This window comes from Bos javanicus, chromosome 17 (assembly GCF_032452875.1).
Source record: "Bos javanicus breed banteng chromosome 17, ARS-OSU_banteng_1.0, whole genome shotgun sequence".
NCBI lineage: Eukaryota > Metazoa > Chordata > Mammalia > Artiodactyla > Bovidae > Bos > Bos javanicus.
The window spans coordinates 3,266,252-3,291,746 of NC_083884.1; the positions used below are offsets into that span (position 1 = coordinate 3,266,252).

The 25,495-nt window shown below is 40.9% G+C and overlaps 1 protein-coding gene across 6 annotated transcripts in view; it reads right to left on the reverse strand.

Moving 5' to 3' along the window:
* LRAT (lecithin retinol acyltransferase) overlaps positions 1–25,495 on the reverse strand; it is a 157,988-nt gene that overhangs the window by 15,385 nt on the left and 117,108 nt on the right. For 5 of the 6 annotated variants that reach the window (XR_009730222.1, XR_009730220.1, XR_009730221.1 and 2 more), the window contains 2 exons: positions 6,377–6,466; positions 4,658–5,698 (listed from right to left, as the gene is read on the reverse strand). The gene's annotated coding sequence lies outside the window, so the exon portion shown is untranslated. Of the gene's footprint in view, positions 1–4,428; positions 4,567–4,657; positions 5,699–6,376; positions 6,467–25,495 lie in introns of those variants that run through there. The other variant, XR_009730217.1, reaches the window with a different exon arrangement.

Consider the following 25,495-nt stretch of genomic DNA (forward strand, 5'->3'; position numbering starts at 1 on the left):
TGAACTCAGACAAGTCATTTGCTACCTATGAGCCAGAATTTAATTTCTCAAAAAAATATGAATAATATTTCAGAGGGTAGTTTTGGGATTAGGGGAATACTTCTCTGCAGCATTGTATGAAGTTCATAAAGTGAGACCCATCTCTAACATCATCTGTATATTCATCAGTGAAGCAGAGTAAGGCAGAGAGACAGCACCATCATCCAAGAATGCAGAGTAGACAGAGACATGTTTTTACTAACAGACCCCTTCCAGTGTCTCAGCACAGAGCCAAAGGGGTGAGCAGAAAGTAGGCACGTAAGTGTTTTGGAGGTGAGAGACAACGAGCAGAGAGACAGAGCTCTGGTCCTCCCACTGCTCACCACCAAGTAAGTCCTTTATAATTCATAAAAATAAAGATTAAAAGCCTGCCATTTATTTGAAAGTATGTCTCACAATGTACAATAAAACCCCAGCTGTCCATTTTAGAAATGATAAAATGTTATACCAAAGAATGACTAAGTTTTGAGATACTCATGACATGTAAAGCACATTTCACTTTACAAATAGTAAATGGCAAGAAATGTTACTTCTTAATAACTTAGAGAAGATAGAAACTAACTTATAAATTCATCTTCTTTCCTTTTGATTCTATAATCTACCATTATAAAGCAATATAAATACGAACATTGGGTGACCCAGGTTTGTTAACAAAAGCAAATGTGACAGTAATAACCTTTGGTGACATTTTCAAAAGGCAGTTACCCACCACTGTACTCATATAGGAACTGTACAGAAAATTCAGGTACTGTTATACTCCAAACAGGATAGCACCGGCAATTACCAGGAATGATAAGCACCAGGAATGGTGATGAATGCTCTGTGAAATGTATATTTCAAAACTTCTTTCTAAATGCATAGACATCCTGAGGGTAACCTGGCAGGTAACTGAAGACAGGACTTTCTTAACATCAGCCTTGCCTTCACTACTCCTACCTGATGATTTGTGGGACTCATGAGGCCTCATGTGTGAAATGTCCTGAGCTGATAAAAAGATGCTCTCCAAATGGCAACCCACTCCAGTGTTCTTGCCTGGAGAATCCCGGGGATGGCGGAGCCTGGTGGGCTGCCATCTATGAGGTCGCACAGAGTCGGACATGACTGAAGCGACTTAACAGCAAATCTCTATAGTGTGAGTAGTCCCTAGGCCAATGAAAATCAAATTAGTCAGGCCCTTCAGAGAGTCTTAGCTCTTGTTCTTTGTGAATTTTCACAGGGAGTAATTAGCAGAAAAGATAAATCACTGTCCAGTGCTTGCTGCTGTTGCTGCTGCGTCACTTCAGTCGTGTCCGACTCTGTGCGACCTCATAGATGGCAGCCCAACAGGCTCCACCATCCCTGGGATTCTCCAGGCAAGAACACTGGAGTGGGTTGCCATTTCCTTCTCCAATGCATGAAAGTGAAAAGGGAAAGTGAAGTCGCTCAGTCCTGTCCGACTCTAGCGATCCCATGGACTGCAGCCTACCAGGCTCCTCCGTCCATGGGATTTTCCCAGGCAAAAGTACTGGAGTGGGGTGCCATTGCCTTCTCCGTTAGAAAATCTAAATAGCATTCACAATAATTGCTTTAAAACATGCAATGTCTCATTGGATTAAAAAAAATATGAAAGAAATCATTCATACTCCAGTGAAGCACAAAAAGAAGAAAAGGCTGAGCAGGGGTTTGGCAGAAGTTGGTGCTGGAAATCAGTGACTCTTTTGATAATATATGTTCAATCAATATATTGATAATATATGCTCTTTTGATAATATATGTGTAGAAATTTAAAATAATATAAACGCAGTCTCATCAATATTTTGTATCAACAAGTACTATTGCTTTTTGAAAGAAATAATGTATCTTTAATTTCTAAAGTTAATTTGAAGGGAAGTGTATCATTTTGGTATTTTTATAATTGTATTTACTCTTACCCATCCCATGCTAAAGGAAAATTCAGTGTAGTTCCGCTAAAGCTGATTCATACCTACACAGCTCAAGCAGTTGTAAAAAAGGGAAACTGGATTTTAAATTGTCATACTTCTTAACTGGGTGAACTCCAAGTGGGTAGCTCTCTCTTGAACTAGTTTACCTGCGTTCCCCATTGTAGGCACGGAACTTTGTGCTTGAGTTAAGTTCTTATTTTTATGCTGGTTGCCTTTTGGAATGACTTGCCTTCATGTCAGATTATATAAAGTTACTTTTATTTTATTTCCATCTAGACTTCATTTGTGAAGAATGTGAGCAGAATGGAAATTGCACTGAGGCAGGAGGTAGATCCCTGCCCCTAGCACTGAGGAAAGCAATTTGAATAGATTCCACTTAGACAGACACTCCAAAATCCACGGCAGGACAATCAGGAGAGGAGGCTGTGCCCTGCTCAGATAAAAGGTAAGAGACCACATATTCTCATTCTCGAAGTCAAGCAAGCCTTCCCACCTAGCAGGCTCCTTGGAGGTCCAAACAAGAGTGATGCTAAGTTTACCCACAGGCTTCTTTGCCAGAATCCACCATGGCTGAGAGACACAGGCGCTCACACAGGATGACCCTGGGATATACCAAATACAGACCCTGAACCAGGCAAATCAAGATGATTGGCCAAAGGAAACCCAGGAGAACTCCCCCAATAAGTGATTTAAACTACCTCAGGGTGAGACTCTCTCTGAGTTTGCCCATGTGTCTATCCACACATACAGAACTCTTTTTCCTCCTAATAAACACCTTACCCGTTTCACTACTTTTGATCTTTGTGGCAAATTCTTTTCTGTAAAGCCAAAAGACCAGGGCCTTGTCACTGACCACTGATCTAGTGGTTAGGATTCAACTTTCTCACTGTTGCGACCTGACCTTAATCTTTGACTGGGAATGGAAACCCTGCTTCAAGCTACTGCAAGCCGAGGCCACCAGAGATCAAGATCACACAGAATTAATAAGGAAAATGCATTCAATAACTTTTTTTTCTTTAAAGTTAAAAATCCATGAAAATGTTTTCATCCACATAGGAGTTTAAATCAGAAATCACTACAATTTTAATGTTCAATTAGTTTAACTTTCAAAAAGAATAAACCAGGATAGCTATCTGTCCTTTAGTCATAATTATTTCATGTTCTAACACATATATCTTAATGCTTTCTCTTTCCCCATCTTCATTCTTTTACTTATTTACTTCCTGAAGCAATGCTTCTGATATGTTTTTGTGGTGTCCTCTAAGGTCACTAGCCTTACTGGAGGCCAGATGGCAACCAGCAAATCACAGTCCTAAATGTGCTCTGGAACCTGGGGAGGCAGTCTTGTTGCCAGCATGAAAGTGGGTTCAGGGCTCTTAGGTCACTCATCTCATCCTCCAGGGACCTTCATCCTACAGAAGAATAAGTAACCAAAGCAAACAGGCAAGAACCTCTTGTGCCAAGGTGGACTCAGCAGCAGTGGAGCCAGTGATAGGTAACCCAGGCACTGGGCCCAGAGTTTAGCCAGACTCAAACTCTCTCAGCATCTGTACGAGATTTCCTACACTCAGTCTTATGTCACCGGGAATATTGTCACAACTAACTATGTGGTTTAAGTATATTGGTTAAACTTTTCATGCCCTGGTCTAGTCATTTGTGGAATAGGTGACTGGTGATGACTCTACTCATCTCTTCACACCTCCTGAACTTCCTGGAATTCAGTGTAGGAATAGCTCTGAATAGTCCTGCATGCCTCACCACCAAGTCAAGTATAAGACAACAAAATCTAAACTCTGTTTCCTTGGACTATGGTTTCTCCTACATTTGTGTTTACTTTTGTTGAAAGGGACCAGACTTCCTTATATGTCTATTATGGTTTCCAAATAACAATTTCTGGGTTTTGTTCTTTAAAAAAAAGTAAGGTGAGGCTTAACTATAATTTAGTGAAGTATTTTGCTTTATAGTTTAAATGGAACAATTTTTATATTTTTTCAAAATCAGTGTGAGGATGCCACAAATATGTTAAAATTGTATAAGAGATTGATAGACTGCTTGTTTGTACCTGAACTTAAGCTGTATATTTATGCATGAAGATTACTTGGAATAGATAATAATGTATATAAACATTTTAAAGGAAGAGGAAGAAAATCTTTAAACAAATGACAAGATTAACAGAGTTTGGATTTGGGTATCCAAGAGAGATACTCTAAAAGTTAATATATTATTAAACAAATCACAGCTTATTAAGGTTTTAAAGTATATGCTTTACAGAATTAAAGAACATCTTTATCAAATGCCTAGAGGAGATATCTTTCAACCTTCTTGTCTGTCTTATGTTAAACCATTACTGTTTACAGTTCTGTGTTAAAAATCACTTGCTGTCTTCTACCTTCCAATGATCCCATTATTAATACTGGTATTCAGTCCACCAAGCTGATGTTTATTTATAATGCATACATCCTTTTACCTTGGATTCGATTTTGCCTTTGTACTAAGAAACAGTAAGTTTCTCAGGGCCAAAGCTCTTTTATCCATCTGCCAATGACTTGAAATCAGGAACACCTTTTATTTGGAAGTCTAATACCATTTGTCCAAGCACTTTGCCCTGTTGAACAAAACAAACGGAAAAGTTCTAAATGTTTAGAGGACTCTATTATAGGTACTAGTTTTCATGTCACAGAGCTTTAAAAAGTTGCTTCTATTTAAATAATTTGGATAAATAAGATTTTATCTGATATACTGACAATTATGAAATTTCAGAAATGGATACTAAGGGTACACAGTTACAAATAAAATATATTACTTGATAGATGAATTCTAGGTGAAGCACAAATAAAAGAACTTTATGTGAGTAAAGGAGATACAGTTCCTGAATCAGAAAAGCTTAATGCTTATATAGGAATGTACTAGTTACAAGAACACAATAGAGAAGGAAAAATCCAAGAGGAAAATAAGAATCACATACAAAGCAAAATGCACAGGTAAACGTACAAGTAAACTGAACATGTAAATGAACTGAAATGTCTTCCTTCTGCTGGTGACTCGCCATATGAGTAGAAGCTTTTTTAATTTCATCAATGATAACTGCAAGTTATCGGCTCAGAAAAAAATCATGGCTGAAGATGTGAGCTATTTTTATCAACTTTACAATCTTTTCTTTTATCTGATGACTACAGTTTAACATGATTTCTTGAACTTCAGAGGGTTCAAATGATTGATTAAAAGACAGCAGAACTACAGAGAAAGATAACTTATGTACTTCTGGCCTTTTAAATTTTGGACAGAATAAAATTATTTCTATGATTTATTTTTTTTTTCAGCTGAAGCAGACAGAACTTTTATTAAACAGACAGTGGATAATACATTCCTGAGATGTGGGAGCAGGCTGACCTTGGAGTGGCTCTTAACGTATTTTAATTTGAGATACTGATTAAGTATGTGATGTGGAAGGTAATATGAAAGATATAGAGGAGAATAAAGATCATTCAATTTAAAAAATTCTGTTTCAGGCAAGTTCTATTGAGAACATTTTTTCATATATTTAATGCCTCAGAATCATTTTAGGAGCTATTTACAAAGCAGGATCGTGAGCCCTACATTAAGAGCTTCCAAGTGAGCAGGTCTGTGGTGGAGCCAGGAATCTTCATTCTAACAAGCATCCCAGGTGATTCTGAGGCAGGGAGTTCTCAAACCTTGGAGATCGCTGACATTTCTTCTTCCTTACAATTCTGCTAAACCTTGAGTCAACACCAAAGGTAATGACGCCAGGTGACGTTAACAGTGGAGTCCAAATGGTAAGGCACGACCCCCAAGACACACACACACGCACACACACACACACATGAGAACCTAAAGATACTCCCACTAAAAGCATACTGTAATAACATATTTATTAGAAATTACATAGTCACCACCGGTTGTCAGTAATAAGTAAGACCTTTTATTTGAAGTAAAAGTTTCAAAATAAGAGGCAAAATTTAGAGCTCAGTTAAAGCTACTTGACTTTAATTCCTTCCTGGGATGACCCGGGCATGTTTCAACCAGGCATGTTTCAGGTCCAGATTCTGGACCTGATAATAAGATAATAACTTTCTTAACCTCAAATAATGGCTCTTAACCTATAGAATACTAAACACTCTTCAGTTTCAAGATTAAGTCATATATGAATTATTATCTTAAACATTGTTTAAATTTTCTCTTTTGTTATATGGTCTTCAAATGGTCTAAAACAATACTCACTAAAATGAAGACGATTATGCTTCCCTAAGAAGTTATCAAAAAGACTTCATTCCTCATTCTGAACTAAGAGCTCTATAGTATTAGATTGATTTATAGAAGCCTATTGATACAGACTGCTGTCAGCAACACATGGGGAAAGATGGAAAAGAGAAAGCGTTCGTTGCTCAGATACTCACCTGTGAGTCACTTCTCAGTAAAGCAGTGCCTCCACTGCCGAGGGAAGTTTCCAAACCAAGTTTAACATGTACGTTCCTGGCAATTAGTATCTACAGAATTAAAAACAGAAAAGATCAATTATAACAAGTTTTACCAAATATAAGAACTGCTGAAGGAAGTATCAACCTCCTAAAGAAACCCTACAAGTCAGTCCTTGGGCAGCTGTGAAAAATTAAAGTTGGAGGTTTAAACGTAAGGATGAGTGTAAGCCTTTTATTCAAAATGCAGTGAGTGAAACACAATGGAGTATTACTCAGCCATTAAAAAGAATACATTTGAATCAGTTCTAATGAGGTGGATGAAACTGGAGCCTATTATACAGAGTGAAGTAAGCCAGAAGGAAAAACATAAATACAGTATACTAACGCATATATATGGAATTTAGAAAGATGGTAACAATAACCTGGTGTACGAGACAGCAAAAGAGACACTGATGTATAGAACAGTCTTATGGACTCTGTGGGAGAGGGAGAGGGTGGGAAGATTTGGGAGAGTGACATTGAAACATGTAGAATATCATGTAAGAAACGAGTTGCCAGTCCAGGTTCGATGCACGATACTGGATGCTTGGGGCTGGTGCACTGGGATGACCCAGAGGGATGGTGTGGGGAGGGAGGAGGGAGGAGGGAGGAGGGAGGAGGGTTCAGGATGGGGAACACATGTATGCCTGTGGCGGATTTCATTTTGATATTTGGCAAAACTAATACAATTATGTAAAGTTTAAAAATAAAATAAAATTTAAAAAAAAAAAGAAAGAAAGAAACACTGAAGTCATTCACCTAGAATATTTTTACTCAGAAAAGAAAAGCACAATGTAAAGGAGAAAATAAACGCCTTTTTCTTTTAATTTGTACCTAATCACAAACTTCTAGAATAGTTGTAAAAATATGAATTCTATTTGTCACCCAGATTTTCTAAATCTTGTTTTATCCTTTCTTTTTCTTTCTCTTTGTGTATACACACACACACACACACACACTCTCAAACAAATATGTATGTTTTTTTCTAAATTGTTTGAGAATAAGTTGTAGGTATGATGCCCCCCACTTTTTTTTTTTTTTTTTATTAAAGTCGCTTAGTTGCATCTGACTCTTTGCAACCCCATGAACTATACAGTCCATGGAGCTCTTTGGGCCAGAATATTGGAGTGGGTAGCCTTTCCTTTCTCCAGGTATGATGCCCTTTGACCTCTAAATTCTTTAGTGTGTTTCCTAAAAGTAAAAACATTCTCTTATTTATCAGTATAATTATCAAAATCAGAAAATTAACATTTTTATAATTATCTAAACTATAAATTTATTCAGAATTTTCCATTGCTGCAGTGCTGCTGCTGCTAAGTCACTCGTGTCCGACTCTGTGCTACCCCATAGACGGCAGCCCACCAGGCTCCCCCGTCCCTGGGATTCTCAAGGCAAGAACACTGGAGTGGGTTGCCATTTCCTTCTCCAGTGTGTGAAAATGAAGTACAGTCTGCTACATTTCCAAATCACACAGCACAGCTGGCCCTTATGTTTGGTTGTCTCCTTTAATCTAGAACAATTCCTCAGTCTCTTTCCTTCTTGACACTGACATTTTTAAAGAAGGCAGGCCTGCTATGTCCATCAATTTGTTTTTGATGTTTCCTCATGATTAGGCTCAGGTTCTGCATTTAGGGGCAGGAATGCACAAGAGCGATACTGTCTTCTCATATAAGAGGGCATGTGGTGTTGATCTGTCCCATTACCAGCAAGAATGAGAAAAGCAGTGCTTGACATCTGGGATCTGAGGATGCTACCAGCTAGGCCTTGGTGTTGCTAGGAGATAACCGGTACTCACAACCTGGCTGAGGTGTTTTATTGCACATAAACTATTTTCCAGAATGTCAGTATTAGTCAAGGCTACTCCAAGACCTGTGACAAGAACCCTCCATTATCATGCCTGAGCAGAGACAAAACGATGAATACTGTCATCATTATACAGGTGGTCAAACATCCCTCTACCCTAGCTGATACGTGCACCTGTGATTTCTTTATCAACTACAGCTCTAGTTTTAGTCTAGTCTTCCTTCCCTTTATATGATTTAATAAGATACCCAAGACAGAATTACCCCTGCTTCCTGAGAGATTCCAATCCCCAGTGCCAAAGATTTGATGCTTTTGAACTATGGTTCTGGACAAGACTCTGGAAAGTCCCTTGGATTGCAAGGAGATCAAACCAGTCAATCCTAAAGGAAATTGACCCTGAATATTCACTAGAAGAACTGACACTGAAGCTGAAGCTCCAATACTTTGGCCACCTGATGGGAAGAGCCAACACATTAGAAAAGACTCTTATTTTGGGAAAGATTGAGGGTCAGAGGAGAAGGGGGTGACAGAGGATGAGATGGTTGGATGGCATCACTGACTCAATGGACATGAGTTTAAGGAAACTTTGGGAGATGTGATGGACGGGAAAGCCTTGTGCACAAAGAATAGGACATGACTTAGCAACTGAACAAGCCACTTCCTAATCCTTCTCCCAGATGACCTAACAGACCCAAAGTCTGAGTCCACACTCATACCCTTTCATTGAGAGGCCCCAGGGTTTCCCATGGTGTGCACTTGCCCTCATTGCTTGTTCAATTATAAGTGTGTTCCAGTAGTGTTAGGCTGCAAGGCACTGACACTATTGATGACAACTTTGATCAAATGGTCCAGGTATGTTTGCCTCCTTTATCCATTGTAAGTTACTAATTTCCTTTTGTAACTAACATGTATCTTATAGGGTGATTCTTTGAGACTATATATATATACCTTTTCCAATGAGTCAACTCTGGAGTTGGTGATGGACAGGGAGGCCTGGCGTGCTGTGATTCATGGGGTCGCAAAGAGTCGGACACAACTGAGCGACTGATCTGATCTGATATATACCTTGGTAATATCCAACTTTCTTTCATAGTTTTAGCATCCACTGATGATTCTTGCCTGAGTCAATTATTCCTAAGGTGATTGCTTGTAATATTGTGATTTATAATGTTATCAAACTCAGGTTTGACTGCTTGCTGCTCAAAAGCCAATACTCGAGAGAGGAGTGTTGATTGGGAAGGAAAAGTTGCTTCATTCAGGAGGCTGGCAAATTGGGGAGAAGACTGACTCTTGTCCAAACACCAACTCCAAAGATTTTGCTTGATATGAAACTTTTTAAAGGGAGAATCTTTTGGGGAAGGGGTCAGAGTTGTTGTCCTACTGTGTGCAAGTTGGTGGTGAGGTAATATGGCAGTGTTCCAGGAATCTTGTGCTTGGCTTGAAGTTACTGTCCTCCATGTGAGAGGGGGCCTTAGTTTCTGCTGAATAACTCAAATAAACTGTTACATATTTTCTTTGAGGAAGAACCAGGAGCCTACCCCAAGGCTGCACCATTGTTTCCTGATTGTTCCTTTCTGGTCTCTGCAGCCTCTCCCTTACTTAAGCAACTATTTGAATCTGCCCTTTGGAACTCAGGGAAGGTCAAAGAGGTTGAATGAAGCCTATTTTGTACAAGCAAGAAACAGGAGACACAGAAAGGATGTATAACTGGGAGACCCCACAGGATCCTGCTCTGTTTCAATAATAAGAAATATACATTTGGTCTTCCTCCCTGTTTCAGGCACAAAGCTTCTAAAACACTTGGAAGACCTTAAGTGCTAAGAGGGAGAAAGTTGTCTTTTGGTTTGTTAATAAGGTGACTTTTAGAAGAACCTGCCTGTCAGTGCAGGTTAAATGTAAGAGACATGGGTTCGATCCCTGGGTGGGGAAGATCCCTGCAGAAGCATGTGGCAACCCATTCTAGTATTCTTGCCTGGAGAATTCCACGGACAGAGGATTCTCGTGAGCTACAGTCCCTGGGTCACAAACAGTCGGACATGGCTGAGCACATACACTCCACTCCACTCCAGATCACCTAAGAGTGGGAGCTGGTCACTAGAGGAGACAAACTCCAGGGTGAGTGGGTTAAAACTCTCAGTCCTACCCCCTGACCTCCAGGGATTGAAGACAGGTTTGTTGGACGTGGAATCCAACTGCCAAGTGGCCAATGATTTAATCAACCATGTCTGCGTAATGAGGGCTCCTTAAAAATTCGTAAGGACAGGGCTCAAGGGAGCTTCCAGGTTGGTGAACATGTGGAGATGTGGGGTGAATGGGTGCCCAGAGAGGGCAGGGAAGCTTTGTGCCCTTCCCCCATGCATTTCCCCCATCTGGCTGTTCCCAAGCTGTATCCTTCTGTAACAAACCAGTAATCTAGTGAGTAAACCTGTTTCCTGAATGCTGTGAACTACTCTAACAAACTATTTGAACCCAGTGTGTGTGTGTGTGTGGGGGGGGGGGTGTCATGGGAGATTCTGGTTTATAGCCAGTTGGTCAGAAGCACAGGTGGCAACCTGGAATTGTGACTGGCATCTGAAAGGGGTGGAGGGAGTCTTGTGGGACTGAACCCTTAAACTGGAGTCTGATGCTATCTTAGGGTCAGGGAGGATAATAGCAGAACTGAGTCAAAGTGTAGGATACTCAATAGTCTAGAGAATTGTTGGTGGTGTGGGAACACCCTCCCAAGCTGAAATTCGGTCCAGGAACACAAAATAATGCCAAATGGTAATATTTCTATTTTCATCATTCTTTCTACAGCAAGGAGTTAGATTTCTATCATAAGGAAAAACTTTCCATTCTCTCCTATATATTAATATTGTTATGGACTTTATTGAATTTTTATTTTATTCAATGGGTTAAAATCCATAAATATTTAATTTATTTTGATAGTCAAATTATTCCAAGTTTGTCTTGTGTGAGCTCCTTCAGACTGGCCCAGTCCTTCTTTTGCTTTATCTCCACCATTCTTTGAGCACTTTTGTACTTTCTGCCACCAAAGATGTTCCAAGCTCATCTTTTTCTTCTCCACCCCAGTCCTACAAACACCATTTCTCACAACCTTTGTTCTAGTGTAGAATAATATTTAGAAATAAAAATCTGGACACTTGGTGTGTTCACCACTACTGGATTGTCACTGATTCCATACCCTCTCAGCTCACAGGAAAAGGAAGCCATTGTATATATACATGTATAGAAATGCAAAAAGGCAAACTAGTTGCCTGAGGAGGCCTTAACAAATAGCTGAGAAAAGAGAAGTGAAAGGTAAAGGAGAAGAGGAAAGATATATCCATTTGAATGCAGAGGTAAGGAGAGCTTAGAAAGAACAGCAAGGAGAGATAAGAAAGCCATCCTAAGTGAACAGTGCAAAGAAATAGAGGAAAACAATAGAATGGGAAAGACTAGTGATCTCTTCGAGAAAATTAGAGATACCAAGGGAACATTGGGCTTCCCTGGTGGCTAAGACAATAAAGCGTCTGCCTGCAATGCAGAAGACCTGGATTCAGTCCCTGGGTTGAGAAGATCCCCTGGAGAAGGAAATGGCAACTTACTCCAGTACTCTTGCCTGAAAAATTCCATGGACGGAGTAGCCTGGAAGGCTACAGTCCATGGGATCGCAAAGAGTCGGACACGACTGAGCAACTTCACAAGTGAACATTTCATGCAAAGATGGGCACAATAAAGGACAGAAATGGTATGGAACTAATAGAAGCAGAAATATTAAGAAGAGGTGGCAAGAATACATAGAACTATACAAAAAACATCTTAATGACCCAGATAACCATGATGGTATGGTCACTAACCTAGAGCCAGACATCTTGAAGTTCGAAGTCAAGTGGGCCTTAGAAAGCATCACTATGAACAAAGCTAGTGGAGGTGATGGAATTCCAGCTGATATACTTCAAATCTGAAAAGATGATGCTGTTAAAGTGCTGCACTCAGTATGCCAGCAAATTTGGAAAACTCAGCATTGGCCACAGGACTGAAAAAGTTCAGTTTTCATTCCAATCCCAAATAAAGGCAATGCCAAAGAATGCTCAAACCACCACACAATTGCATTCACCTCACACACTACCAAAGTAATGCTCAAAATTCACTAAGCAAGGGTTCAACAATACTTAAACAGAGAAATTCCAGATGTTTAAGCTCGATTTAGAAAAGGCAGAGGAACCGGAGATCAAATTGCAAGCATCCACTGGATCATAGAAAAAGCAAGAGAATTCCAGAAAAAATCTACTTCTGCTTCATTGACTATGCTAAAGCCTTTGATGTGTGGATCACAATAAACTGTGGAAAATTCTGAAAGAGATGGCAATACCAAACCACCTGACCTGCCTCCTGAGAAACCTGTATGCAGCTCAGGAAGCAGCAGTTAAAACTGGCCATAGAACAATGGACTGGTTCCAAATTGGAAAAGGAGCTTGTGAAAGCTGTGTATTGTCACCCTGCTTATTTAACTTATATTCAGAGTACATCATGAGAAATGCCAGACTGGATGAAGCACAAGATAGAATCAAGATTACCAGAAGAAATATCAATAACCTCAGATATGCAGATGACACCACCTTTATGGCAGAAAACGAAGAGGAACTAAAGAACCTCTTGATGAAAGTGAAAGAGGAGAGTGAAAAAGCTGGCTTAAAACTCAACATTTGAAAAACTAAGATCATGGCATCTGGTCCCATGGCAAATAGATGGTGAAACAATGGAAACAGTGACAAAGTTTGTTTTTTGGGGGCTCCAAAATCACTGCACACAGTGACTGCCACCATGAAAGTAAAATGCGCTTGCTCCTTGAAAGAAAAGCTACGACAAACATGGAGAGTGTATTAAAAAGCAAAGACATTACTTTGCCAACAAAGGTCAGTCCAGTCAAAGCTATGGTTTTTCCAGTAGTCATGTACACATGTGAGAGTTAGACCATAAAGAAAGCTGAGCGCCAAAGAATTGATGCTTTTGAACTGTGGTATTGGAGAAGACTCTTGAGAGTCCCTTGGACTGCAAGGAGATCAGTCCTGCATATTCATTGGAAAGACTGATGCTGAAGCTGAAGCTCCAATACTTTGGCTACCTGATGCAAAGAACTGACTCCTTAGAAAAGATCTGATGTGAAAAATTGAAGACAGGAGGAGAAGGAGAGAACAGGATGAGATGGTTGGATGGCATCACCGACTCAATGGACATGAATTTGAATAAACTCTGGGAGTTAGTGATGGACAGGGAAGCCTGGCGTGCTGCAGTCCATGGGATCACAAAGAGTCAGACACAACTGAGTGACTGAACAACAACAACAAATACACGCATACCCACACAAACATATATATACACACACATACCTAGAGACACACACAGATATTGTACTCTATGTATATTTCCTTTCTCTTTATATTTTAAAAATCATGAGTTTATCCTGATACCTCCAATTTAGCCACAAAAGGGTCTTTCTGGAGTTGGACTGCATTTTAAGTACACTCACCCATCATGAATAGGAGGTACAGAGAATGCCTTCAACAGTGGCAGCTGTAATCAGGGGGAGCATTTACAGGATAGTGATGCTATGGTCCTTGTGGGCATGCATCTCCAGTGCTGTGTGTTAGCAATCCCTCTGCCTAAAGCCCTGCTTAGAGTCTAGTGAGAGCCTGTTCTAGTCACCACTCTACAGATACTAGTCATATTTCCCACATATCAGTAATGATGGTGCCTTCATATCAGCAATGTGCTTCCATCAATCGTAAATTGATTCCCTCCCCCCACCCACTGTTTAATTGACAGTTCGTTTGAAAAAGGTTTAGCCCATGGTAAAACTTGCATTTTAAAGTACAGAAACTTCCTTCCAATTTCTTTGCTACAGTTTCAGCACTAGCATAGCAAACTGCTATCAATCTTAGAATTCAAAACTTTTTGCCAGGACACAAAGTTGGTGGTAGAAAAAAAAAATCCACATATGTAGCATATATCGAGTTACCATGAGGTTGGTATCAAGATGAATCTTTTTTCCTCTGAAATTTTTGTCCTTCAAACATTTGATCATGGACTAAACCAGGTACCATGAAGTATATAGTATACGCTGAAGTCAGAATATCCTTTTTTTTTGGACTTGAGGCATATGGGATCTTAGTTCCTCAATCAGGGATCCAACCTGTGCCCCTTACATTGGAAGTATAAAGTCCTAACTGTTGGACCACCAGGGAAGTCCCATGAAGTCAGAATATCTTAGGAGACAGTCCACGAGTGTTCCAGGGAAGATTTACTAGTGACCTCAAGACAAAGTTATATTGTATCTTCTGTGCAGTGTTCACTGCACTTAGAGCACAAGGGGAACATATATGTACACACACATATCATATTAACAGTGTGGACTAATGGACTGTTTATATATGTGTATATTTATGTTTATTGTACTTGTATGGAAATACTTCAGATAAGATCAACACTGTCCAGAGCAGTGTGAGAAGTATATTGTGACCAAGATGTGGATCTGTGAAAGGAGTTGCGGCAAAAAAAGAGGAAATTCAATGGTAAAGAAAAGGTAGCTGACCTCCTTGCATGTAGTAGATATACTGTCATTTAGTAACAAAATATTTTCCTTTACTTATGATATGTTAAACATTGTTTTGATTGATTTATTGAATAATAACATGAAAACAAATGAATATAATTGAAGCTACGCAAGGATGCATAGTAAAATAAAATTATTATGGAAGTAGAACAAATATGCTGATGGCATGCACAGGCATCAATATAAGAATTTATACATTCAAAATTTGTTCTGGGATTAAGACTCAGAGAAGCCAGCTTCATCATCAATGGCTTGAAAATAACTTTTTTGATCTTGCTTTGATACCTGCATGCAGGATACTTCGTGTTAATCACAAGATTGGTGTTAGGAGATTTTTTTTTTCTCTCTTAAACTTACCTTTGAGGAGCTGAAACAACTAGACTTTGATTTTCTTTTCCACTATGCAACTTCAGTGACCAAATTTCATTAGAATTAAATGCATTTATTATTACTCAAATTAATGAATAAAAGGAATGTTTAAGAGCAATTTCTAAATGTTATTTTAAACAAAGATTAATTTTAAGTAGGAGAACCTGCCCTAGGTTACTATTTCCTTTGTAAGTTGATGACTGTTAGTATATATCTGACTCATTTTTTTCTCTATATACATATAACCAGGTGGAATGTAGGCTTAATGAGAAGATTGTAAATTATATGAGAACTGTTATTAATCATGCTTCTATAATTACTGAAATTATATTCACAGAAAAAGTCTGCTAGTGAATTTCAGGTGATACAGAATTCTCTCCAGACTTTTCTCATTCATTTCTTTATTTACTGGACAAATACTTCTAAGCAGGATGTATACTAGTCTTCCATAACAACCCAGGGCAGTGTGTGACTAGAGAATAATACAAGATCTTTTAGGAGCTCAAAGAAGGATGAAATGCTGGCCAAGACTGGTTTTTATTATGTAAAGTGGAACCAATTTAAGCACAACAGTGCTAGGTCAGGGCACTAGCCCCAGAGCCATGTGCACCACCCAACTCATCATACTTTAGAAACATCAATGTCCAACTAAAATAGGGGAGGGACACCTCGTTGCAGAGAGGGAAATTGTGAATAAGATCAACAATTTATCTACAAAAACAGATAACCAAACTTCAGATAACTAATAATCAAGATACCAGTCTTAATATTTATTTATTTTTTTGTGTGTGTGTAAATTTCTCTTTGTATTTTATTTTTTTTCCAACTACAATTTTATTTTATTTTTAAACTTTACAAAATTGTATTAGTTTTGCCAAATATTAATCTTAATATTTAAAAACTATAAAAATATTTTACCAGAGACTTGAAAAACATAAGTTTCAGTATCTTGTTCAAAGTAGCATCAAACTAAGGTCATGATACCCACACTAATAAATTTTGTATCACTTTAAACATGTCAGTTCTGGATCAAGGCAAAGCCTCAAACCCACACGTGCCACACATCTCCTTATCTCAGAAACATCAATGTCCAGCTCTGCAAAAAGAAATGCTGTAGAGGAGAGAGTCTGTCACCTGGCTACAGAGAGGAAGACTACGAGGGCAGTTTCCTGGTAAGGTGAGGCAAGGGGTGGAGGGCAGACCGGGGAGCTAAACTGCCTGGGTTTGAAACACGGTCAATAACTGTGACCTCCAATGCATTATTTATCACTGCATGATGTACTTCCCACCTAGTATCATGAGAAACTTGTGAGACAGAATAACTGAATTTAAAAGTGCTGAAAAAGCCCTGAGTAGGTCAGATAGCCTTTCACTTAATAACACCCGTTGAATGAATTGTTATAGTTCAATATGTGTTTAAACTGTGACTTTCTCCCTGGAATAAAGAATGCTTTATCAAGTAGTTAACATCTTCCATTTTTGGGGTGTTTTAGTTCTGCAAAAGAGCTCAAAGGTGTTTAATATGTATCCGCTGAGGTTGAATCAGGACCCTGTCCCAAGGCTGCACTATTGTTTTTAGACTGATCCTCCCTTGTCTCTGTATCACCTCCCTTCCTTGATTAGCAGCTGTTTGACTCTGCTCTTTGGAATTCAGGGAAGGTCATGGAGGCTGGAGTCTATTCCCTACAAATAAGAAAATGGGGAACAAAGTCTTCCATGCCCTGGAGCTCCACAGGGTCCTGCTGGTTTCAACACTATGTAGATTACTAAATTCAGTTTGCATTTCTACAACTGGAGAGGGATGTGGGCAGCTGGTAGAAAAAATGGAAGAGAACAACAGAGTAATGAAAGATTTACAGAATAAATTTTATAAAAAGCTAAGGAAATTCATGTTATTTAGCTATGAGGAAATAATCTAATAAATTAGTGTCACTCAACAGGGATTACCCGCTGATCAGTTCCACAGAAATAAGGGTATAGGTGATTTGCTGTAAAGTGTATCCAGAATTACTTGTTAGAGATCAGAAAAACAGAAAGCATTGCAAAGTAGTGCTACTCAAGCAGTGATCTGTGGCCAGGGGGCATGTGAATAGCCTGGGAGCTATTAGAACTGCATATTCCAATCTTATCCCCAGACCTATAGAATCTGGATGTGGGTGGAGTGTGGGCAAGCTGGTAATCAGCTTTAACGAGCCCCCAGTCAATTCTGTGACTCTGATACAAGTTCAAGTTTCTTAAAATCTTCCTAGGAAGAGTATGCATTTAAAATACTCCTCAGAGAAGGTGGGCTTTTATTCCCCTGGAGACTGCTAACCTGAATAGTAATCTGACTGCCCACCCCTGCACTGTGCCCATCCCAGGGAGCACACCTCACCAAAGCCTTCAGACTTTACCGCCCTCACTACTACGTGATACAGAGCAGCGCCAAGCTCTCACCCTGACAGCTCTGCCCATGAAAGGATTTGGGGAAAGTGAAGGTGATGAAAAGAAGATATGATAGAGAAGGGCAAAATGGCAGGAAGATAAACTGTGAACAAAAGTAGGGAAACACATCAGAAAACAGTCAGAATAAGAAGTATGAACGTGAGAATTTAGGAAGTAAGAGTGGAGATCCTATGTCACGTCAGAGTTGAGTTCAATAAGGGAAGGAAGGAGGTGGGAGATGATTTGTGAGGGAGTCGCTGCCAGGTGACAGGAGTCAGTGTGTAAAAAGTACAGAAGTGCTTGGTAAGTGGACACTGCCAAGGGCTAGTCATGACCATGACTGCACCCAAGAGAAGCAAGGTGGATGAACAAGAGTTAAGAAACCACAGGAGCTATGTTCCAGAGGAACGGAGGGCAGCCTGCTGTGAAGTTCAGTGATGAGCCAGAGGACCTCTGCAGTCTTTCAGTTAATGCTGATTACAGGACTGGTGTGTTATACACCATGCACACACACGCTATCGTGTATGTATATATAATTAGCTAGAAATACCTGTGGTATTTATTACTTTTTTTGTAAATGAATAGGTATTTTTATTGGTATGTCTAGGCCATTTGCTTCAAAAAATTGTCTTTAAGTTACATGAAGGATAATTTTAAAAATAAATATTTATAGAGTGGCATTGCTACTAACAAATTCTTTAAAATTTTTGTCTTACAATGTAACATAACTTAAATTTGACAAAGCTCATAAAAATAGAAAAGTCCTCTGTTTTGGCTGACCGAGCATATCTGCACACAATGGGGTGCCTTCATAATTACTTCCTTTAATGTGCTGAGCTTGGTTTCAGTATTCATTAGAGATCAGACTTCCAAGTCAATTTCCTGTTAGTTTTGGCTAAATTATTATTGGTAAGTTATATGGAAAAATAGACCATATCAATTGATTATATGTAGTTTCTGGAAAGCATTAAATGAAAACACAAGAAAGAAAATGTCTCTGCGTGGAATTAGAATAGCAACAACAGATGATCAGACTAAATCTCGGAACACACTAGTGACATTCAGCCCTCTCATTGGGTGGTGTAGGTAACGACTGGCACCATATGGGTTTGCTCAAAGCAACAAGAAACAATTTAAACTCTTTCCCTCTTAGTGAAGTTACCAGATGGCCCCAAGGTAGAAGTACATGATTTTTCTCTAATTTTAGTTATACAAAAAATAAAAAATCTTAAATTTAAATATATTGCAACTTTCACAATTTCATCATGATTGAGCACACCTAAGAAATGGTGTGTCACACAAAGAAAATACTCACCTCTTAGAAATCAGTCTAAACATTGAGTTATTTGAATATATTCAAAGAGATGTTTTGTATAGTATGTCCAAACTATTCTACTATGGTGAGTTTATTAGGAAGAATGATGAACTAAGTCCTTTGTTCTCAGGAAAATTTCAGCACTGTTGTGTGTGTGTGTGTGTGTGTGTGTGTGTGTGTGTGTGTGTGTGTTTGGTGAGGGGTATGGGTGCGTTGTGGTATTGCTGACCAGAAGGTAAGCCATGTGGTGGCCACGTGCTTCTCTAGGTAACAAAATCAGAAATGGCTTTTCTAGTTTTACACATTTCCTAGAATTTAGTTCTTCAAAGTACAGATTTCAAGATTAGCCAAATACTAATAATGACCATACTATTTTTAAAGTATGGTATTCTGGAGCAATATTTAAATTCAGCACTCCATGCTGTTGGTGCTCCTGAGCCCAACTGCCAACCTGATTAGGAAAATCTGTTAATGAGCAGAAAGTTGGAATTACACAGGGTAATTATTTTTTCAGCCCCTAGTGCAAATAGCTTTAAATCTCAGGATATCATTGAAAAGGCCCTACGGCGAGTCCACATTTACTGGCCAAGGTGGCACAGACTGCTGCTGGCGCTGTGGGGTGGATTTTCTTGACTGCCTTGACGGCACATAAGGATAGAGCCCTCTGTGTAAGTGGACAAACTGCAGAGAGGAGGAGAGCTAGAGCAGCGGGTAGACATGCTGGAGCGAAAGATGCGGGGAACCCAGTGGCTTGCAGAGTGAAGTAATGAGTGACGATGACAAGGAACATTGTGAGACCATGGGCCCCTGCTTGGCAGCAAGGCCCATTGTGCAGCAAAAAGTGGAGCCTGAGCAGCCTATGACCAAGGTGGGCATCCTCAAGGGGGCCCTGGTGTGACTGAGTTCACAACGTATCGACCATCTACTCAGGTGGAGTTGGTCGACTTGGGTAAGCAGTTTTAGCCAAAGCAAGGGGAACCCTTGGAAGCTTGCTTTTTGTGACTCTGGGACAGAGAGTTGGGCCAGGTGCCTGGGGGGTTTGGGGAATCCTTACTGAGAGAAGTAGAGGGATGACATGCAAGACACCGTTTGGAAGTGTGAAGATCCCGAGCCAGCAGGGGATTACATGGATGCAAACATGAGCTGGTTTTCTGGCAGCGGGAGTTGACAGAAATGAAACTGATAGACAGCCCAATGCAGTGCTCCTAGAGCTATGGAGGCAACTGAGACTGGAGCAGCAGTTTACCAAGTTTGGGAAGCACCCACAGAAATACAGTTGGATCAGTTAAAAGATTACATGGTGCCCAAAGACGTTCCTTTCGGTGATGCCCTTTTCTGCTTTGAATAGGGCTCAAACCAAGGTGCCCTCTGGAAAAGCCCAAGCAGGGGCCAGAGACCCCAGGTAGAACTTGCAATTCACTGGTCACTATGTACAGAGAGTAACGGCCCTGGTTGACACTGGTGCTGAGGACAGCTTTGTTGACCGCAAGCCGGGGCCGTATCCCAGACCTAGGGCATACACTGATGGCTACGGTGGCCAAACAGTTAAGAAAACGGCTGTGTTCTACATTTAGTAGATCTGTATACTGCAACAGCTGTGTCCTGGGATGTGCTACTAACCTGATTCCCTTGGAAATTTAGAACAGCATTGAAAGCATTTGGAATCATGTGGGCAGACTCTGAATGTCACAAAAATCCCCTCTTTGAAGGGGTGGGCCTGGAGCTTGTGTGTGGAGGGGTGGTTTGCAGGTCCTTAAATAAAAAGCCCTGCAGGGGTGGAGCTGTCCCTGTGGAGGCTTTCATGCAGTTTCACAAGGACAGCTGGTAGACTGGACTTGGCCATGGACGATAAAGGCACTCCACATGCAGTGGGTGGCTCTTCTCTAGCCTGGTAAGGGCAAGGACTGGAACATGAGTTTCAGATGATACCTGATATTGGGTTTTGCTGTGTATTGGGGATGTAATTGTTTGTTTTTGTAGCTGCTTCTGTTACAAGATATAAATACAAGGGTCAGAGTTACTTGCCAAGAGAACACTGTGGAAGATGGATTGGGGTAGACTGTGAGGTGAGAGACCCTGAAGGTGTGGAATGTAGGGAAAGAGCAAATTAGCCAAGATGGTGTGCTCAGGCTCTCTCGCTCCACATCCTCTTGCTCTCGCCCCATATTTTGCAGATACATGGTTTTGTAACAGCTGAGGTCACTTACAGCACTGCGCATGTGCATCACGACGCACCCACTTGGCCGCAGGCTACTTTTGTTCTGTAAGCTATAAGCTCCCCTGAAATAGCCCTCGTGACTATGTTATGGCTGCGTCATGGTGGGGAGGCCACGTCACGCTGCGGAGGCTGCGTGATGGTGGGGAGGCTGCGTTATGGCTGCGCCTGCTGGGTCCACCACACAAGGAGAGACTACAGCATGCCTGCTGCTACTACAACTGTTGTGCCAGCCGCAGAAAATAAACGTGTCTGCAGTTCCTATGGCTCCTCACATTTTCTTCCCCGGCTTCTTGCCTACCTTGGGTTCAACAAACAGTGCACACAGTGAAATACAGCCAGACACCTGGTGTAGTCAGCAGGATCAGTGAGACATACGGTCTATTGCTCTTCAGTTTCTGTTTCAGTGACCATTCAATGTTGTAATAAAGTACATACTCTAAGAATACAATGGTTTCTTAAATATTCAGCGTTAAATGAAGTTAATCTGTGTGTAGATTTATGCCTCAGAGAAGGCAATGGCACCCCACTCCAGTACTCTTGCCTGGAGAATCCCATGGATGGAGGAGCCTGGTGGGCTGCAGTCCATGGGGTCGCTGAGGGTCAGACACGACTGAGCAACTTCACTTTCACTTTTCACTTTCATGCATTGGAGAAGGAAATGGCAACCCACTCCAGTGTTCTTGCCTGGAGAATCCCAGGGACGGGGGAGCCTGGTGGGTTGCCGTCTATGGGGTCACACAGAGTCGGACTGAGGTGTGTCGGACTGAGGTGTGACTGAGGTGACTTAGCAGCAGCAGCAGATTTATGCCTGCATATGGGTTTTTTCAGGAGATAGTTAACTAAAACACATGCTGTCCTGAGTAGAGACACCTAAACCCACCCATTCTTTACCTTAAACATTTAAGCAGATATGATATATTCATTGATCTCTAAGGTTGTTTATAAGGTTTCTACCACTTCATCCCCACACTCTTGCCTGGAGAATCCCCTGGACAGAGGAGCTTGGCAGGCTACAGTCCAGAGGATCGCAGAGTCAGACCCAACTGAAGTGAGTTAGCACACATGCATACTAGTTTTTTATGCTTTTCTTTCAAGGAGCAAGCATCTTTTAATTTCCTGGCTGCGATCACCATCCGCAGTGATTTTGGAGCCCAAGAAAATAAAATCTGTCATTGTTTCCACTTCTTCCCCAGCTATTTGCCATGAAAGTGATTGGACTGGATGCCATGATCTTAGTTTTTTGAATGTTCCATTTTTAGCAAGCTTCTTCACGCTCCTCTTTCACCCTCAAGAGGCTCTTTAGTTCCTCTTCACTTTCTGCCATTAAAGTGGTATCATCTCCATATCCAAGGTTATTGATATTTCTCCCGGCAATCTTGATTCCAGCTTGTGCTTCTTCCAGCCCAGCGTTTCTCATGATGTACTCTGCATATAAGTTAAATAAGCAGGGTGATGGTATATAGCCTTGATGTCCTCCTTTCCCAATTTTGAACCAGTCTGTTGGTTTGAGTCCAGGTCTAACTGTTGCTTCTTGTCCTACATGCAGGTTTCTCAGGAGAGGTAAGGTGGTCTGGTAACCCCATCTCTAAAAATTTTCCACAGTTGGTTGTGATACACACAGTCAAAGGCTTTCACGTAGTCAACAAAGCAGAAGTAGATGTTTTTTTTTTTTTAATTCCCTTGCCTTTTCAATGATCCAATGGATATTGGCAATTTTATCTCTGGTTTCTCTTCTTTTTCTAAATCCAGCTTATAAAACTGGAGGTTCTCAGTTCACACACTGCTGAAACCTAGCTTGGAGTATTTTGAGCATTACTTTGCTAGTATGTGAAAAGAGTGCAATTGTATGGTAGTTTGAACATTCTTTGGAATCACCCTTCTTTGAGATTGTAATGAAAAGTGACATTTTTCCAGTCCTGTGGCCACTGCTGAGTTTTCCAAATTTGCTGGCATATTGAGTGCAGCACTTTAGCAGCATCATCTTTTAGGATTTGAAAGAGCTCAGCTGGAATTTCATCACCTCCACCAGTTTTGTTTGCAGTAATGCTTCCTAAGGCCCTCTTGACTTGACACTCCGGGATGTCTGGGTCTAGGTGAGTGACTACACCATCATGATTATCTGGGTCATTAATACCTTTTTTGTATAAGCCTTATGTGTATTTTTGCCACTTCTTAATCCCTTCTGCTTCTGTTAGGTCCTTGCTATTGGGGATTCCCTGGTGGCTCAGTGGTAAAGAAACCATCTGCCAATGTAGGAGATGTGGGTTCAATCCCTGGATCAGGAAGATCCTGTGGAGAAGGAAATAGCTACCTACTCCACTATTCTTGCCTGAGAAATCCCAAGGATAGGGAGCCCGGCAGGCTATAGTCCATGGAGGCACAAAAGAGTCAGACAGGACTCAGTGACTAAACAACAACAACAATGAACCAGTGGGTGAAATTATCTGTCAGGCAGCTGGCAATCTGGCCTGGAGTTCAAGAGAAAAGGTTATGATTAGTTCTGTTTGTAGGTTTGAGGATCATTTACTTAGTGGAAACTCCCATGGATGGAGGAGCCTGGTAGGCTGCAGTCCATGGGGTCGCTAAGAGTCGGACATGATTGAGCGACTTCACTTTCACTTTCCACTTTCATGCATTTGAGAAGGAAATGGCAACTCACTCCAGTGTTCTTGCCTGGAGAATCCCAGGGACCGGGGAGCCTGGTGGGCTGCCGTCTATGGGGTCGCTAAGAGTCGGACACAACTGAACAACTTCTATTTCTACTTAGTTAAGAAGGCTAAGGACAGTAAGTAGAGTGCAGCCAACATCTGTATCCAAGATAGGGGAAAATGATGAGGAAAAGGAGCCCCAAAGATGTACAGCCAGGATCCTGCACAAGTACAGCTAGGGAAATGTTAAAATGAGGCTCAAGAAAATGAAGATGCTCTTATGGTATGGCTGGCCCCAGTCTTCTTGGGGATATCAAGAAACAACTGAAGGAACAAGAAGAGAAATGATCTTTAGTTGGGTTTTCAAGGCTCCAGTTTTTTCAAAGAAATGCAAAGAATTTGAAGAGTGAGTGGTCTGGCAACTGATCATTGAGATAACCTTCAAGAGATCAGAATTGGGGAGTGGAAACCAGCTTATGAGGGATTTGGGAGTTGATAGATGATGAAGAAATTATATGGAGTGTTAATTTGAGGGGGTAAGTAGCAGGTACATCATGAGAAAAGCTGGGCTGGAAGAAGCACAGGCTGGAATCAAGATTGCTTGGAGAAATATCAATAACCTCAGGTATGCAGATGACACCACTCTTATGGCAGAAAGTGAAGAGAAACTAAAAAGCCTCTTGATGAAAGGGAAAGAGGAGAGTGAAAAAGTTGGCTGAAAGCTCAACATTCAGAAAACTAAGATCATGGCATCTGGTCCCATCACTTCATGGGAAATAGATGGAGAAAGAGTGGAAACAGTGTCAGACTTTATTTTGGGGGGTTCCAAAATCACTGCAGATGGCGATTGTAGCCATGAAATTAAAAGACGCTTACTCCTTGGAAGGAAAGTTATAACCAACCTAGATAGCATATGAAAAAACAGAGATATTACTTTGCCAACAAAGGTCTGTCTACTCAAGGCTATGGTTTTTCCAGTGGTCATGTATGGATGTGAGAGTTGGACTGTGAAGAAAGCTGAGCGTCGAAAAATTGATGCTTTTGAACTGTGGTTTTGGAGAAGACTCTTGAGAGTCCCTTGGACTGCAAGGAGATCCAACCAGTCCATTCTGAAGGAGATTAGTCCTGGGTGTTCATTGAAAGGACTGATGCTGAAGCTGAAACTCCAATACTTTGGCCACCTCATGCAAAGAGTTGACTCAGAAAAGACCCTGATGCTGGGAGGGATTGGGGGCAGGAGGAGAAGGGGACAACAGAGGATGCGATGGCTGGATGACATTACCGACTTGATGGACATGAGTGTGGGTAAACTCTGGGAGTTGGTGATGGACAGAGAGGCCTGGCATGCTGCCATTCATGGGGTGGCAAAGAGTCGGACACAACTGAGCAACTGAACTGAACTGAACTGAAGTAGCCGGTTTAAGAGTTTTTGTTTTTGCTTTTATTGAAATCGGGATGGAAAACTCAAGCACTTTTCTGAGGGGAAGAAGGAACTGGCAAGGCATTGAAGATGCAAGAGAGAGGGCTGGGATGGGATGGGGTGGAGCAGGGTGGGACCAATCAATACCTCCCATGGAGGTGTTGTTATCCTTAGCAAGATTTCTTTCTCTGAAAGGGCAGGAAAGAGACCAGGCTGGGCAGGTACAGACAGAGAATAGCAAAGGGAAAAGGGAGGGAATTTGACGAA